General features: G+C 45.4%; 1 protein-coding gene across 4 annotated transcripts in view; it reads left to right on the top strand.

Moving 5' to 3' along the window:
- The first annotated feature begins 3,745 nt into the window (after window positions 1-3,745).
- Window positions 3,746-16,170, top strand: part of SLC8A3 (solute carrier family 8 member A3) — a 206,118-nt gene continuing 193,693 nt past the window's right edge. For all 4 annotated transcript variants that reach the window (XM_004370991.2, XM_012560048.2, XM_004370990.2 and 1 more), the window contains exon 1: window positions 3,746-4,551. The gene's annotated coding sequence lies outside the window, so the exon portion shown is untranslated. The remainder of the gene's footprint in view (window positions 4,552-16,170) is intronic.

Here is a 16,170-nt window from a genome sequence, read left to right as displayed (position 1 = left end):
GTTGTTTATTTTTATTGACTTTCTCTTCCTTTAGAATGTAGGTTCCATGCAGTCAGGGCTTTTTGTCTTTGTTCACAGATGAATCCCCAGAACTTAGAATAGTATCTGGTACATAGAAGGTGTTCCATGAATATTTATTGAGTGAAATAGCACATGTAAAAGTGCATAGAACAGTGCCACGGCAGGCATTCAATGAAAGCTGATTTTCTTGCTTCTTTTTTGTTAAATTGTAAAATCCAGGATGTTTCAAGATTCCAAATAACCCCAGGCAACTCCTTGAAGATGAAATATAACAAGGACTCAGAGAATCACTCAGAATTCTTGGATTCTATTTATTCCCTGCTGAGCTCTGTGACTGGGTCAACTCCCTTAACTTCTCTGGGCCTCAGTTCCTCCCAACTTGAAAATGAGTTTTGTGGCTCTTGTTCCTAATGTTGACTATAAATAGCTCACTTGCTGGCTTTCCTGTGAAAATATCCTTGAGTTCTTGCAAAGCCAGAAATAAGTAGATAAACAATGGCAGAAGTTGGAGGTCAGTTGTCATCAAATTTGCTGTTTTCCAACCTTGTATGCATGTCAGAGTCCCTGGATGATGCAAAGGGTTAAGTGGTTGACTACTAACCGAACGACTGGCAGTTCAAGTCCACCCAGAGGCACCTCGGAAGAAAGACCTGCTTCCAAAAAGTCACAGCCTTGAAAACCCAGTGGAGCCAAGTTCTATTTACTTTGCAACAATTGGGGTTGCCATGAGTCAGAATCGACTTGACAGCAACTGGTTTAGTTTGGTTTTATGCATGTAGCAGAGAGAGAGAGGAAAAAAAGTGAGACTGCTCAGAGTTAAAAAGGCACATGAAAGTTGACTGCAGAACTTACATGGAGAGAAAAGCAGGGTGGGGAGAAGAAAAGAGTTGGAGAGAAAGGAAGAGACTTAACATATATTTGGGAATTGCTCCATACCAGAAACTATAGTCTCACTGAGTCCTTATAACAACCCCACGAGGTGGGCATTGTTATTATTATTAGTGTTATTTCCATTTTACAGGTGAGCACACTGAGATTCAGAACGCAGAGCTGGGCTTTGTTATTTCAGCGTACTCAGAACCCATACAGGTAATCTCTGCCTTATAGCAATGGTTGAACATGCTTTGGCACCTGTCTCACCTCCCACCTTCCTAACCAGCAATGCCCTGCTACAAGGGAAGATGAAGCTCCTGTCTGTTTTTTTTTTTTTTTTTTTGGTAGTTCTTTTAAAAAATGCCAAGCCCAATTCTATTCCTCTTCTTGTTGGTATTGTTTTGTTATTGCTTCTTGTTTTAGTAAATGGGTAATGTCCATTAAAGAAAAATCAATAAACAAGCAAACAGAAGAAAATTCTACAATAAGCAAAATAATCTATAGTGACATAAAGCAGATCAGGGGTTGCTTGAGGGGAGGGGAGATGAAAATATTGCATATTTTGATTTCTGTTGTCATTATACTTGTATGTAGTTTATCAAAACTCATTAACCTGGGAGATGGAAAATTTTACAAAGGATATTGATGATGGTTGCACAACATGATTGATGTACTTGATCTCACTGAACTGCATACATGAAAAATGTTGACTTGACATATGTTGTGTTATCCAAATTTTTACAAAAACAAACTTATTTTAATAAAGAAAAAAAAACTGGTCACGTACACTTAAAACAGGTAAATTTTATTGTATGTAAATTATACCTCAATAAAGTTGATCTAAAAACCAAAAATCAGTAATGCCACCATCCAGAGATAACCACTATTACCATTTTGTATTACCATTTTGGTGTTTTATGTTGCCAGGACTTCTTCTATGCAAAATATATATATATATATATATATATATAATGAAAACTGTATCACATTTCACATATTTTCTCTCAATAAAATATCATGAAAACCTTTCCATGTCAAGAGCATTTTTATAGCGCTAGAATACACCATTATGTTAATGTAACATGATTTACTCAACCCATTCTTTCTGTTGAAAAATTTTTTCCAATTTTTCACTAGTATAAACATTTCCATTAATATCATTGAAACTAAATATTTGAGCCCATCCTTAATTACTGCCATAGAATAAATTTCTACTACTAAAATTACTGAGTCAAAGGGTTCACATTGTTAAAGGAATTTGAAATATCTTTCAGCATTGCCCTGCCTAAAATCTATACCATTTTATATACTCACTGGCATGTCTGACAGTGCGTTCAAGGATATCTTTGGTCTTGACTGTAGACCAATGGGCATTGTGGCTCTCCATGCAAAAAAGCACCACGTAAATCTCAACACTTGAAATTTTCTAAGATCCTTTACTTTGGGAGTCATTGAAACTTCACAGAGTCAGTATCTCAGCCCTAACATTACTGAATTCAAGGTCCATAAGGTTCAGGTGCCTAAGAGCACAGGGTCAGTTAGGAGCACATTCAGGACCTGAATTCAGGACTGAAATTGCCAGTTGACTTGTTGAAGAAGCACTGAGTCAAGGCACCAGCAAAGAACTCACACCATCCGGGGTTCAGATGCTCTAACCCCCACAGCCACTTACTCTCTTTGGACCAAGCCTTGTTCCAGAGCAGCCCTGCAGGGAAGCCAGGGATCCCAGAGGTTGCACATATTGTTGTGGTTATCAGGCTAACTCTGGAGTTGCTTCCACCTTACTCTAATACTTGTTTCAGTTGCATATGGCCTCCGGATGGTTATTTCACCTTTCTAGAGCTCATTTTCCTCAAGAGAGAAATAGTTAATAATTGTACCTATCTCATAGAGTTTTATGAAGATGGCATAGATAATGCAACCAAATTCATTAGCACCATGCCTGGCCCTAAGGAGGTGCTTGATACTTGTTAGGGATTACTGACATTTTTGTCTGTTGGCCCCCTCATACTTGGCTTCAGGGAGCAGAGGCCTGAGAGGAACAACTTCTGTCCTGGCATCCGCAATCGTGCATCTACAAACGGCCAGCCACCATGCTCATTTTGGATCTGCCTAATGCTACTGATGAACTAGGGACATGAAACCCCATTCTTAGGAGAGGCCTACCAACCTCTCATGCCCGCAGGACCACGCCTGACAAATACAGCAGAAATTATAGGCATCTGATTTAAGGCTTCATGTGTACACTTCGCCAGGCCAAGCCCCAAACCCGAGTTCTGCTGCTGCATCAAAGGAACAACTGTCTTCCAGGCTCCAGGCCCGGAGTAAGCAGCAATTTGGGAGGCAGCCCCCTTTTATTTTTAGCCTTAAAATCCCAAAAGCCAACATACCAGTGCTCACCCAAGCGTCTCTTACAAGCTGTTGTTTGATTTGGGTTGAGAAAATGACAGGCTGGGTTCTGTACCAAGAAGAGAAGAAAAAAGGGGTTTTATTTTCCCTCCATTGCTAACCCCCATCCCTTTCAACTCCTCCCCTAGTCCTGGGTGGACCCTGCCTGGGTAATCGTGCCCTACTATATTTGAAAACCACAGATGTGTTTGGTGGAGACTTAATTTCGGAATTGCAGGCGGCGACTCCTAAGGACAAGGGGAAAGCCGGTGCCGCGCCCGCCTGCTCGGCCTCCCCGCCTGCCGCCCCGAGCCCCGAAGAACTGCAGAATCCAGGTCAGGACGCGCCGCCGTCTCGAAACTGCCGCCGGCCACGAGGTGCCGGCCGCCAGGCTCCAGCGATTGGGTGGGTTGCCGCAGGCTAGGTGTTCTGTCTGAATTCACTCTTAGGGGGCTCTCCGAACCCAGGGACAGGCTCGGCTTCTCCGCAGCCGGTCTGGAAGCTATCTGAAAAATCCCCCTCGGCGCCCCAGGATAAATATGCGGGGCTTGTCATTCGGTGCAGCGCTCTCGCCCAGCTGATAGGGTGACGTGCAATTTAGAGGCTTGGAGATTGGCTTTTTGATTTGGCTTTCTGCTGCAGCTTAATGGGTAAAGCTCTCGGCTCGCCCAGAAACCAGCCCCTCCGCGCGTCCCCTTCGCGCGCGGCGAAGCCGAGACGTCCCCCGCCGTGACGGCGTGTGAGGCGGAGAGACGGCACGCTCCCAGCCCCGGGAAAGCCCCAGCGCCGCGGCTGCAAGCCGGGGTCCGTCAGAGCCGCCAGGGTGCGCCGGGCTCTTCTCTTTGCTCCCGCTTCCGGGAAGGATCCCCGCGCTGCCCGCGGCGGGGACCCGGATCCTCTCCCGGCGTCGTCCCAGCCCAAACTCCGGAGCGAGGTGTCCTAGGGGTCGGTGGTGTGGGGTTTTCCCTGTTCCCCCAAGCGGCGCGGAGGCAGCCTTCCCCAGGCCCCCTCGCCCTGGCCCTACTCCCCCTCCTGCCGGGACCTCGCGCTCCAGATGCGCTGCCCCGCAGCTCCCTGACTGCTGCGAGCCGACGAGCCCCAGCGGGCGGGCGGCGGCGGCGTGACATGCCCCGGACGCGGCTCCGGCCGGCGGGCAGCCCGCGGGGGCGATGATCCGCTGCCGCCCGTGAGGAGGCCCGGCGGCGGGGCATCGCGCACCTTCCTGACTCCCCTCACTTCCCAGTCGGCTCGGAAGGCCGAAAGGAAACGGTGAGTAATGGGATGAGTCTCCTGCCCTGCCCCCTCAGCGAGCGGCTGAGGCAGGGGAGGCAGAGGGTGGGGGGCTTGGGATGACCCCAAGAGGGTTCCTGGTTGTGAATAATGATATTAAGTTATTTCTCAATATCATTCCTATGAACTGCCTTCCTGTAGGTTTAGTGCCACAAAAAGTGTGTGTGGGGGGTGCCCCAGAAAGTGTATATTGTGTATGCAGTGCTGGGGGGGAGGTCTGGCAGTGTGTCTATGGGAGGCTGAAGGGGGGGTGCCTGGGAATATGTGTGCAGCCGGGTTGTGGGCTTGCTGGCTTAGTGGCGGGTGCGCACTAAGACTGAATGCTGTGGTGCGTGGATGCATGTGTGCATGTGTGTGCTGGCGGTGCCAGGGTGTATTGTGCTCCTGGGTTGTGAGTGCCCGCCGGGTTTGGGGGACTCTGAGGAGGGCGCGTTCCCCACTCGGCGCGCGTCCGCATGCACATACGCAAGCGCGCACCCCAACCTCGGGACTGGGCGCAGCGAGTCAGGAGCTGCAGCCCCAGCGCACCCGCCAAGGGGCGGGGGAGAAGGAGGGTTCTGGAGTCCTGCGCTCTCCAGACAGCGGTGGTCTGGGCGGTCCCAAGTCAGGTATAGAGAAGGGAAGTACTGAGTACTGTATACTGTACACACACACACACGCTGACACACACACACTGAGCCACAGGCCCTCCTTCAGAGGCTAGCGCTCCTCCTGCAGGCCCTGCCTGACCTGCCTTGAGGACCCGAGCCACCGGGGGAGATAAAGAAAGCGATTTGCTCCGCGACTGGAAAAAGCAGTTTTTTGTCTTTACACATTGTGTTTTATTTTTAAACGAGGGGAGGAGGGGAGTGGTTAAATAGAACAAACGCCGGTAATGCAGTGCCATAAATTTATCCGCTAGCTGCCGCCTTCCCCCTCCCCCCGAAACACGCACACAGACACACACACACATACCCACACTCTGTCTTCTGGAGATTTAAAAAAAAAAAAAAAAAAAAAAAAAACAACCCTGAACGGCTGATGGTTCGGTCTGTAAGGCAGAAGCATTGGAATTGACGGGATGCAATTTATCCGAAATGAAGACTGCAGCTGGGAGCAAGGTGCGGAGCTTCTGGGTGGTCAAGAAACACCCGAAGCGGAGGGGGTTGTGGGTACGTGACACAAATACATCTGGCCTTCTGGTGGGGCACCAAAAGGGAAGTCTCAGGGCCTCTGGCGTCTGGGTGACTTGCAGCCGCTTGTGATTAATCTTCCACAGCTGTTGCGCCCCATCCACTTGAGGTGAGCTCTTGTTTACCTCGGTTTTCAAATATAGCTGCTGCGCCATGCTCTTCCTGAAATAGAGGGATCAGTTCACTGTGTATGCCAGCTTGCCCTCCGGCTGGCGCTTTTTGTCAGCTTCGCTGGATCCAAGTTTGAGAGGAAACTGCCCCTTCATGCCTTGCAGTTCTCTAGACGAGCATGGTTAACAGAGCTTAGGGTGACGAGGGACCAGCCTATCACCCCTGACCCCCTCATTATAGGTGGCAGTGTCCAAATCCATACATAGTTCCCATAAGCAGTACTCCCCCACAGGCCCACCCCATAGCTCCTTTTTCTTTAAATAAAATACAGCTATTGGGTTGAGGAGAAATGGATGGAAACTACAGAACTGAACTTGGCTGAAGTGGTTCTTTCTTTAACATAATGAAGATGGGAAGGCCATTGTTCATGCAGTTTCTTAAACCTGGAATGCGTTATTGTTCTTCCCTCACCTCTAAATTTCAACCCAATCCTTGCCTAACCTACTCCTATTCACCCTTCAGCTCTCAGCTCATTTGTTGCTTCCTCAGGGAAGCCTTCCGTATCTTTCATGACTAGGCCAAATCTCCTTATTTTATACACCCATCACCTGAACCTGTCATTCTGAAGTAATTCAAGGATGCAAATTAAATTTATTGATGTGATTGAGTAATACCTGTCATACCTCTAGACAGTAACTGCCACGAAGGCAGGAAGGATCACAAGTGTTTGTTCACATAGTATCCCCATGCCCTAGCACTTTGCCTGTCATAGAGTAAGCACTCAGTAAATATTGGATGAATGAATGGACTTGGAGGGACAAGTTACGTATCTTCCCCTTTCTGCTCTGGCTCCTCTGACCTCTACTCTGGCATCTCTTAAGCTGCCTTCTGTAGCCTCCTGGTCAGAGAAAGAGGAATAGGGTTATCAGACTAACCCTATAAAATTATTCCCTTCCCTTGTGCTCTCCTGGACTGGGGCCTGGAGCTGATCGCATGTCCTCCTGCCCCAGCCTTGCCTTGTCCCTGTGCAAGGCAGTTCCTTGTAGTCTCTGGGCACAGTTGCTTGTATTGTCCATGGGTAGTGATTGTGGGCATTGTTCCCCAGACTGCATGATCCAGTCATTGCCAGAATCTGGACAATGAATTTTGGGAATGTGTCAGACATTTTGGCTTCTCTTCAAGCTACCAAGTTTGGATAGGAGGAGAAGAATAACTCCCTCTTCACTCAAGCCTGATTGCTTTGCTTACAGGTTTAAATATTTGGTGAGGTTCAGAAATATATTGTACACCAAAAGAGAAAGCCGTCAGTCATTTATTCAACAAATATTCACCAACAACCTACTGTGCCAGGCATGTGCTAAGTACAAAGACAAATAAAATAGACATGATGCCTTGCCTCATAAATTCTCATTCCAGTAACAAAAAAACCCAAACCCATGTCGTCGAATCTGACTCATAGCGATCCTATAGGACAGAGTAGAACTGCCCCAAAGGGTTTCCAGGGAGCAGCTGGTGGATTTGAACTGCTGACCCTGTGGTTAGCAGCCAAGCTCTTAACCACTGCACCACCAAGGCTCCCTCATTCCAGTTGGGGTAACCAAATAGTAAACAGGCAATTACTACATAAAGTGATTCCTGCTAGTGGAAGGTAAGTCCAGCGGCAATGGAAGCATACAGGAAGAACACCTCCTCATACGGGCTAAGAAGGACTTTCAGGGGAAGCTAAGCCCAGAAAGGAAGGATAGGTGGGTAAAAGAGAATGAAGCAGGGAGGGAAGAGGTGGGAGAGAAAATGTTGTGAGTGAAGGAATCAGTAAAAAGGACCTAAAGTGGATAAGTGTTCTAAGTAGCTGGAGGCAGGATAAAATGCAGGGGGAGATGATTTTGGAGAAGCCATAGGATCCAAACCTTGAAGGGCTTGTACTCCATGCTAAGGGTTTCCACTTTAACCTGAATTTCTGGTGTAGGGGTGAGGAAGGTTTGAAGTATTGAAGTGAATGGTCAGATTTGCGCTTTAGACAGTCTGTTGAAACTGGAAGGTAGGAAGAGAATGGGAGGCAGAGAGATAGAGGTTTTTGTAGAAACCCAAGTGTGTGATCCTAGTAGCCTGTGAAGGTGGAGCTTCCTTCTTCTGTTTTAGTGTCCAAACCAGAGCTATCTTTCTAGGAAGAAGTTCCACTAATTTTCCTGCATGAGATTGGATTATGTTTCTTTGTTCATATGTGTTTTGAGTATACACTCTAAACTCAACACTGGGCAAGGGTGCCTTAGGGGAAGGAGAAGAGGCTCCAGAAGGTGTAGAACACACTTTGTGGCCCAGGGAGCTTGTAGAGCAAGGCACACTCTCAAAGATCTGAGATGGAGAGATCTCTAGGGGCTGGAGAAGGCCCCAAGAAGGATCCTGGAAGGGTAAGAAGGATTTAGATCCATATTTAGATCCATAGAAACTATAGAGTAAGGCATCTAGATATGAAGAATCACTTGTGCACATATACGTATATATATATTTTTTCCTAATATGGAGACTGACTAAAGAATCAAGTGTACTCAGATACGGTATACAGAGTCACATCTACTAAGAAAATGGCAGTATTTAATCCTGGCTATAATTTGGAATGAGACAAGTAGCATTTACTGCCTTGATATTTGGAATGACAAATAGGGCTTTCTTGGTGGTGCGCAGGAATGATAGGTCATGCGAGGACTGGATCCGGAAGTGGGACTGCAAACTATAATCCTGCCCTGGCTTCCATATGGTAATTTCCAAATCACTTGGGAGAGAGGACTTCAAAACAACGCACTGCTGTGTATAGTCGTTGAGAGTGAAGCCACACAGTGTGAGCTTGGCTAACAGTCATCCTTCAAACTCTGATCTCTCCACTTTGTTCCTCATACTTTTCTGTCACTCATCTCAGAGTGAAAAAAAAAAAAAATTCCTCTTCCCCTCCTGCACAGTGACCAGGAGCCACCCTGCCCACCTCTGGGAATTTGTCCCACAGGCTCTTTATCTTGTCTGAAGTCTTTCTCCTTCTACACTGACTCCTCTCCCTCCGATTTTAGACACGTTCAACAATCTTCATCCTAAAAAGAATATCACTTGACCAATTCCTCTTCCCTATCATTCTCTCTCCCCATCTTGCCTTCAATAAACTCTTAAAATTTAGGCTAACCATCTGTCTGTATTTCCTCATCACTCCTTTAGCCTTTTGCATTCCCACTATTCCCCTCTGCTCAACTCTCATCAACCAAGGACTTCCCATTCCCCAAAATATAATGATCTCTCTCTTCTCTCACTTCACCCCAGTCAGATAACATTGGCTATTCATTCCTTAAAACCTTCCTCTCTTGGCTTCTATCACACCAACTCTCTAGGTTCCACTAATTCTCTCGATGGTCTCTCTACCACTTTCCCTCCAAGATTCTCTCCTCTCTCCCTGTTTTCCCTTTCTCCATCATCCCTTAGCAGTCTCCCTCAATGGTTTCTGTTAATATTCCAGTGTGGCTAGTGGCATTGTATCTCTAACTCTCCAAGCCCAGGGTTTCATTTCCAGCCACTTGCACAATATCTCCAACAGGATGTCCCATCAGCTCCTCAAACTGAATTTTTACTAAATTGACGCTATCTTTGATCCTAGGAGCTCCTGACTTCCCACTTTCTTTTGATGGCACTGACAAACTTCCAGTCACTCTGGCTCAAACCCCCTAAATTTATCTATGACTTCTCTCTTTGGTTCCCAAGTATTGCTTATGTCTTTTGAGCCCATTCCCCTCTTCTTCATTCCTACTACCACTAAGTGCAGATTTTTATAACCTGTGCATAATAATAATTATTGATATGATAATTATTATTATCATAGCAGCCAACATACAAGTGTTTATCTCCTATCACCTACTCTATTGCAAAATGTTGTACACTGATTTTTCCATTCAGTCCTTACTAACTATATGATGTAGTTATTATTATTATACTGTAAAAAGTAGCTTTTTAACATCTTCCCAGCTTCAACATCTCCTTCCTTCAATTCATTTCAACTACTGTTACAACATTCATCTCCCAAAACAGCCTTCTAGGCCTTGTCATTTTCCTACACAAAAAATCTTGAAGGACCCCCGCTGTTGTGTCAGTCCAACTCCTTGTATTCAAGGCTGCCTGTGTCCTGGTTCCCTACTCCACGTCTAGTCTCATTTTTTACAATTCCCATATGGGCACCTGAGTAAACTTTCCCTTTCCTCTTTTGGATCTTTCTTCATGGTTTACCTTCCATAAGACTCCTAACTGTCCTTCAAGGTTCAATTCAAACGCCTCTTCCTGATGGGAAAGCTTCATGGAGAAGCAGTCCCTTCCTCCTCTGAGTTTTCAGTTTTTCATGAAGCCCTCATACTTTTTGAAATGCAGATTTTATTTTATGTTTTTGCATGTGGCTTACCTTCCCTACTAGACCAAGTGCCTTTTCTCCTACTCCCTTAGCATAGGGCCTGAAACACAGGGGAGTGGGAGATCTCAGTGAATGCTGAATGAAGGAGTGAATAAATCAACAACCTGAGCTCTAAGGTGTGTGAAACAAGATCAAGAAAGGGGAGCTATACCATTTATCATAAAAGAAGCTGGTGGTGGAGTGAAAAAACCAAACCAGGAACAGGAAACATGGCAGCTGGTAGAAAGAAGGTTATGGTCTTGTTCTTATCATTTCTGAGAACCATGAACAAAACCCACTACTGCTCTCTGGGCCTCAGATTCCTTATTCATCAAAAAAGGTGATATTGGATGTGTTAACTTCTGAGCTGTATCCAAGTCCTGACAACTCTTCATTCTGTGAGTCTTGTTCTACAGTCTATAGATTGCCTCCTGCTAAAGATACTTTTAGTGTTGACAGTATCTTTCATTTCAGAACCTTCCAGCTGTAACTTGAAGCCCCAAGTGTGTCTGTTATCCCTAGGCTCTCGTACTGGGTCTCTAGAGGTCAACGTGGTCAGCCAGCTCAGCTCTCTGGATGTCTAGCCTGCAAGGCACCCTGAGCTGGGTTGATTGCCTTTCTGGCCTAATGGGCCCTAGGTTGGCAGTCCTCAGTGTGGAGTCACCTCCCCACCTCAACACTTCAAGCCATTCACAGAGTGACTAGTACTGCCCTAGGACCCCAAATACTCCAGCCAGTCCTGCCTCAACTCCTCTGCTTCTGCCTTTCATAGAGCCTCCAACCAGTTGCTGTTGAGTCAATTCTGATTCATGGCAACCTCATGTGTGTCAGAGTAGAACTATGCTCCATACTGTTTTCAATGGCTAATTTTTCAGAAACATATCACTAGGCCTCTCTTCTGAGGTGCCTCTGGGTGGACTCGAACTTCCAACCTTTCAGTGAATAGCCAAGTGCTTAACTATTTGTGCCACCCAGGGACTCCTTCTAGAGCCCTGGAAAGGGTGTATTTAGAGCCATGTAGATTCTCTATTGGAGCCCTGGTGGTGCAGTGGTTAAGAGCTCAGCCGCTAACCAAAAGGTCGGCAGTTCGAATCCACCAGCCGCTCACTGGAAACTCTATGGGGAAGTTCTGCTCTGTCCTATAGGGTCACTATGAGTCAGAATCAACTCGACAACAATGGGTTTGGTTTTTTCAGACTCTCTATTGAGAATCTATTTGAAACCACTCTGCTCACCTCCTACCATACCACTGTCTCCCTGCCCAGAAAGACAAGAAGACTTTTCTTTAGTCTGTGCCTTTTCAGCCCTTCAAAAGGAACTAATGGCAGAATCAACTTCAAGGAGAGTTAGGGGAATGGGGAGAGGGCACAGCTGCAAAGACAGTAGCTAGAGCCACCCAGCAGTTCCTTCATGCTGCAAATGGTTGACAAGCTTGGTTACTAACTGACAGGTTGGAGGTTTGAGTCTACCCAGGGGCACCTTGGAAGAAAGGCCTGGTGATCTACCTCTGAAAAATCAGCCATTGGAAACTCTATGGAGCACGGTTCTACTCTGACACACGTGGGGTTGTCATGAATTGAAGTTGGCTTGAAGCAACTGGTACTGGTGGAACTCCCCAGTACCTGTTAGTGCAAGGAGGGTCCAGAGTACCTCTAGAGTTGATTGTGCAAGAGAACCCCCAGCCATATCTCAGAGAGATGACTTTGCTTGCCAGATTCCATTTGTTCTTCATTTGGCAATGATACGATTTAATTCCGTATTTCAACACTTAAAAAAAATAAGATAAATTAAATGGCGTTAAAATGAATCAGGTTCCTCCTAGGGGATGATCTGAGGAAAATGTACCAAAAGGCAAGCTGATTACCAGCTTTCTCCTGAGGGGTAGGCAACAGGGCAGAGGGATGTCAGCCTTTCCTTGGTGGGTAACCCAGAAGACAGAGCCCAGGTATGGAGCAGGGACAATGTCTTTCTCAGGCTGCCCTGGATTTCTCACTCCCATAACCCATTGATTTCCTTCCAGTGGCTGGGGATATTTTCTCTTGATCCTTCCTGGCATGACATATTCCTTCAGACCTGGTGGAAAGAGACCCCTTAGCAGCCGGAGGACCACGATTTGGCTCTGGCTCGATATTTATTGTCATAGAAACTCTTGGCAATGTACTGAGCCTCAGTTTATCTGTGTAAGCATCCTCACAAGAAGGATTAAATGAAATCATAGGGGAGAGCAGGCTTTGTAAACTGTGGGCACATAGTGTTGCTTAATGTTTATTGAATGAATGATGTAACTGTAACTACTGGTTGTCATTATTCCATAAACTGTGAAGGAAACATAAGGGGCAGATGAGAAGGGTACTGGCAGAAAATGAATTGTGTTTAGAAAGAGGCTCACAACTGCTGTCCAAACACCGTATGGCCCTGTTGGTTCTTGTGAATGAACAAAACTATCTGCTCTCTGAGGTCACTGGGTTTAGCCATTTACCTCTCCACCCCAAGGCTTCGCAGGAAGTTTGACATCTCCTTTCACAGGTGGATCTTTGTAAAATCACTCAATACTGCAAGGTTATCACTCATCCATTCAACACATATTTCCTGGACGCTCACTATGCCAGCCTCCAGTTAAAGCACTGAGAATACTGTGGGCAACAAAAAAGACAAGTTTCCTGCCACCATGGAGTTTATATTCTCTAAGAGGGGATATATAATAAACCAGTAAGCAAACAAAACAAAGGTAATGGTGATTTCAGCAAGTGATGTGTACTATAATCAAAAAGAAAAGTGATGAGGCAGAAAGTGCTGGGGGTGTGGGTGGGATCACCTCTATATAAAGTGCGTGGGGGAAGCCTCTTTGAGAAGATGGCATCTGAGACCTGAATGAAATGGAAAGGTGAACAATGTGGATATTTACGGTGAGGGCGTTCCAAGTAGAGGGAACAGAAAATGCAAAGGCCCTGGGGCAGGTGGATGGTTGGTATGTTCCAGGAACTGCAGAGAGTCCACCTTAGGTGGAAAGGAGTGTGTTGCTGTTGGGTGCCATCTAGTTGATTCTGACTCATAGTGACTCCATGTAACAGAGTAGAACTTCCCCATAGGGTTTTCTTGGCTGTAATCTTTATGGAAGCAGATTGCTAGGTCTTTCTCCTGTGGAGCCACTGCGTGGGTTCAAACCACCAACCTTTCAGTTAGCAACTGAATGCTTAATCATATGTGCCACCAGGGCTCCTTGGAGTTGAGTGTAGGGGCAGAAAAACAAAGTGGGAGGAGATAAGATCAGCAAGTTAGAAAGGAAGTCAGTAGAGGGCATATGTGGGGGGTCAGTGTATGTGCAGGAGGAGAGGGGGTGCAAAGAACAACATAATCAATCTGACTTACTTTTTAAAGAGATATTTATGGCTGTTTTGTGGAGAGTAGACTGTAAGGGGTGGGGTAAGATTGGCAGCTATTGCAATAGTCCAGGCTAGAGATGTAATATTGAACTGCCAGTAGCTAGAACAGAGCATGACACATATTTGGCACTAATAAATTTTGAGAACACATCCAGGCAGAAATGATCTTGACAGAACCAACAACTCTGATGGGCACAATAGTGAGTGTTTGACAAATTTTTTTTTTCATGAATCAATGAGCAGAGTCAGGCTTCCTTGTAGTCACTCTGGGCTTTGTATTAGTCTCAATATTTTGGATCTTTTAAAAATAATTTTTATTTTCTAGCTAGCACTCTTTCTTGGGAGTAATGAGTTCCATGAGTTAATTTACTTTAGTGTGAAACTGTATTCTCATTTGAAATAGACATAAAATATCCAACTCCACTGCCTCCTTCATGCTCTCAGCCAGTGCTCATAATTCCCCAAACCCTTTTTAGATATTAATCTTGTATATGTCTTGGAAGAAGTACAACCAGAATGCTCCTTAGAAGGAAGGATCTTGAGACTACATCTTACATACTTTGGACATGTTGTCAGGAGGGATCAGTCCCTAGAGAAGGACATCATGCTTGGTAAAGTACAGGGTCGGTGAAAAAGAGGAAGACCTTCAACGAGTTGGATCGACACAGTGGCTGCAGCAATGGGCTCAAGCATAACAACGATTGTGAGCATGGCGCACGGCTGGGCAGTTTCGTTCTGTGGTGCGTAGGGTCGCTATGAGTCGGAACCCATTTGACGGCACCTAACAACAACAACAACAACAATCTTGTGTACTTTTCTCTGAGCTCCTGCAGGGAGCTTCATCAGTGTATCCCCAGAATATATCACAGACTGAACTATTGAATCAACAAATGATTTTTACCTGACTAGACTGAGGAGCACCCTGATGGAGAGCCCAGAATGCTCGCTGGTCTATTGGTCTCACAGTTACAGGAAGGTCCTAAAGGTGATCAGATGTCTTAGTTGGCTCATTCCTTCAGCTTCTGTTTCTTTGGACCCTGGCTGCCTGGAGGTTCCTGAATCAGAAGGAACTTTGGAGGGCCAGTGTGATGAAGAAAGTGCCTGGTGTGGTTTGTTCCTTGCTATACCTCTTCTTTTGCCATCATCTTCTGTTTTCAAGTTGTCTCCAGTTTGTATTGATTCTACTTTTGAAATAGCTCCAAAATCCACCCCTTCCTCTGCATCACTGCACTCATTGCCTCTTTTCAGGTTCTCATCACCTCCCACCCAAATATTGTGATCATCTGTGAACTTGTCTTCCTGCCTCCAGTCTTGCCCTGCTTTTGTTTAATGGGCCAATTTCCACAGTCATCACTCAAGTCCTTCTGTCAAAAAGAAAGATATTGATCTTATCCCACCTATGATTAAAAAAAAAAAAAAAAAACTTGCACTGCTTCCTTATTGTCTCCAAGATAATGCCCACATTTCTTAGCTTGGCACACAAGACCTTTTTACCAACTATTTCTAACTTACATTTGCAGTCTCTCTCAGGTGCACTGCCCTTCAGACATACTGTTCACACGTCCCTGAACATACACTGCTTCTTCATGCATTCATGGTTTTTTATCAAGGCCATTCTATTACCTTTGTTTGAAGTACACCGGCTTCCATTCAGTTATATCCTAGTCATACTTTAAATCCTATGTGTTACCTGGTTCATAAATCTGGCCCTGGCAATCCCATGCAATGTTAGACCCTCTTTCCTCTGTGATTTCTTGCTTGACACATTGCATATGCTTCCAAATCTAGTATTTGTTTGGTTGTATTGTAATTGTTTGGGTTCTGTCACTGCTCTCCAGAGAACTGTGTGCTCCTCAAGTGGGATTATATTTTGTTCACATTATTCAAATCTGGAAAACCTCACTCACAGCATCCCTGACAGATGGTTCTTCAGCCTCCATTTGAACATTGCCAAGGGTGGGAGAAATCACTGAATATTATCCTGCCTGTTTTTGCACATTCATTCAATGTATCCATTCATTCAGTACATACTTACCGAGCACCTACTATGTGCCAGGCACTGACTTAGGCACTGGGGATACAGAAATAGCAGACAAAAATTCCTGCCCTCTGGGAACTTGTCTTTTTTTTTTTTTTTGAGTATGTGAAAAACATGAATTGGATGCAAATCAGAGTAGTCTTCTCACCAAAATTCAGTGAAAGTTAACCTGTGACACATTGGCTGGATTCATACAAATGGAGAAATGAACAAATGAATGAATGAACAAATGAATGAATGCACAAGTATGGATAGATCAACCTACATTATCGTCACTGAAAGGAAAACTAAGTAGAAACATTTTGCTGAAAATGGATGGGTAGCATTATTTTCAGTGAAGATGGGGGAGCTTTGGAACTTATTTATTTCCTCAGAAAAGGTATAAACCAAACAGCAAGTTTAGGAACGAAAAGAAAATCTGCTTAGGTGGCGAAGGGAATTGATGTTGATTATCCTTCGCAAGAAGGAGCCCTGGGTGGT

The sequence above is a fragment of the Trichechus manatus genome, unplaced genomic scaffold (assembly GCF_000243295.1).
Source record: "Trichechus manatus latirostris isolate Lorelei unplaced genomic scaffold, TriManLat1.0 scaffold00010, whole genome shotgun sequence".
NCBI classification, from domain to species: Eukaryota; Metazoa; Chordata; class Mammalia; order Sirenia; family Trichechidae; genus Trichechus; species Trichechus manatus.
This window is presented reverse-complemented; position numbering and strand designations above follow the sequence as displayed.